This window comes from Arachis duranensis, chromosome 2 (genome assembly GCF_000817695.3).
Source record: "Arachis duranensis cultivar V14167 chromosome 2, aradu.V14167.gnm2.J7QH, whole genome shotgun sequence".
NCBI lineage: Eukaryota > Viridiplantae > Streptophyta > Magnoliopsida > Fabales > Fabaceae > Arachis > Arachis duranensis.
Window position 1 is genome coordinate 57,520,815 of NC_029773.3, and position 2,288 is coordinate 57,523,102.

General features: G+C 36.0%; 1 non-coding gene across 1 annotated transcript; it reads right to left on the reverse strand.

Moving 5' to 3' along the window:
* Positions 1-1,718: 1,718 nt before the first annotated feature.
* On the reverse strand, positions 1,719-1,826 carry LOC127745359 (small nucleolar RNA R71). The gene has a single exon (XR_008006556.1). It is a non-coding gene; the product is annotated as a small nucleolar RNA R71 (small nucleolar RNA).
* Between the last annotated feature and the right edge of the window lie 462 nt (positions 1,827-2,288).

Genomic DNA, 2,288 nt, shown 5'->3' on the forward strand with positions numbered 1-2,288 from the left:
TGCTGAAGCTTAGCTAGCCATGTCTAATCTTTTTAGACTAAAGCTTTAGACAAACATTGCATGATTTCTGGAGTTCTTATTAAAAATTTTGAATCTCTTTATTTTCTTTTCTATATAATTTTCGAAAAATCCAAAAAAATTACAAAGTCATAAAAATCAAAAATATTTTATGTTTCTTGTTTGAGTCTAGTGTCTCATTTTAAGTTTGGTGTCAATTGCATGTTTCTGTTCTTCTTGCATTTTTCGAATTCATTCATGTGTCTTCATTGATTTTCAAGTTGTTCTTGATGATTTGCTTGCTCTGATCTTTAAATTCTTTTGTCTTGTGTGTTTTGTTGTTTCTCATATGCATTCTCAATTTGTTAGTGTCGGTAGTATACAAACTTCTAAGTTTGGTGTCTTGCATGCATTGTTTATTTGATTTTAGTTGCATTTTGATTATTCCTCATCATTAAAAATCCAAAAAATTTTTCAAAAGTGTGTCTTTTCTAGTTAATAATACAGAGAATTAAAGATTCAGAACATACAGCAGAGGAATTACACAGAAAAAGCTGGGCGTTCAAAACGCCCAGTGAAGAAGGAAAAGTGGCATTTAAATGCCAGCCAGGGCATCTGGCTGGGCATTTAACGCCCAAAAGGGTAGCATTTCGGGCGTTAAACGCCAGAATGGATACCATTTTGGGCGTTTAACGCCAGGATGGCACAAGAGGGAAGATTTTGTTTTTAATTCAAATTTTTTTCAAGTTTCCATAATTTTTCAAAATCAAATCTTTTTCAATCATATCTTTTCAATCATATCTTTTTAAAACCATAACTTTTCAATCATATCTTCTCAGTCACATCTTTTTCAAAATAGTTTTCAAATCATATCTTTTTGATTTCTAATTTCAAAATCTTTTTCAAAAATCACTTTATTTCTTTCTCAATCTTAGTTTTCGAAAATCATCAATCAAATTTTCAAAATTTCTTTTAATTATTTTAAAATCTTTTACTTTAATTTCAAAAAATTCTTCCCCTCTTCTCACATTCATCTATACACAATTCGAACTCTATCCCTTTTGATAAGTTCGAATTCTTCTACCTCCTCCTTCTATTCTTCTTTTCCTCTGACACCTTAAGGAATCTCTATACTGTGACATAGAGGATTCCATACTTTCTTATTCTCTTCTCTTTCATATGAGCAGGAGCAAAGACAAAAGCATTCTTGTTGAGGCTGACCCTGAACCTGAAAGGACCTTGAAGCGAAAGCTAAGAGAAGCTAAAGTACTACTCTCTGTAGAGGACCTAACAGAAATCTTCAAGCAAGAAGAAGACATGGCAGCCAAAAACAACAACAATGCCAACAATGCAAGGAAGGTGCTGGGTGACTTTACTGCACCTACTCCCAACTTCTATGGGAGAAGCATCTCTATCCCTGCCATTGGAGCAAACAACTTTGAGCTTAAGCCTCAATTAGTTTCCCTAATGTAACAGAATTACAAGTTTCATGGACTTCCATTGGAAGATCCTCATCAGTTTTTAGCTGAATTCCTGCAAATCTGTGACACTGTCAAGACCAATGGGGTTGACCCTAAGGTCTACAGACTTATGCTATTCCCTTTTACTGTAAGAGACAGAGCTAGGATATGGTTGGACTCACAACCTAAAGAAAGCCTGAACTCTTGGGAAAAGCTAGTCAATGCCTTCTTGTCAAAGTTCTTTCCACCTCAAAATTGAGTAAGCTTAGAGTGGAAGTCCAAACCTTCAGACAGAAGGAAGGTGAATCCCTCTATGAAGCTTGGGAAAGATACAAACAATTGATCAGAAGGTGTCCTTCTGACATGCTTTCTGAATGGAGCATCATAGGTATCTTCTATGATGGTCTGTCTGAACTGTCCAAGATGTCATTGGACAGCTCTGCTGGAGGATCTCTTCATCTGAAGAAGACACCTGCAGAAGCTAAGAACTCATTGAAATGGTTGCAAATAACCAATTCATGTACACTTCTGAAAGGAATCCTGTGAACAATGGGACGAATCAGAAGAAAGGAGTTCTTGAGATTGATACTCTGAATGCCATATTGGCTCAGAACAAAATATTGACTCAGCAAGTCAATGTGATTTCTCAAAATCTGTCCGGAATGCAAGCTGCATCAGGCAGTACTAAGGACGCTTCATCTGAAGAAGAAGCTTATGATCCTGAGAACCTATCAATGGAAGAGGTGAATTACATGGGAGAACCCTATGGAAACACCTATAATCCTTCATGGAGAAATCATCCAAATCTTTCATGGAAGGATCAACAGAGAC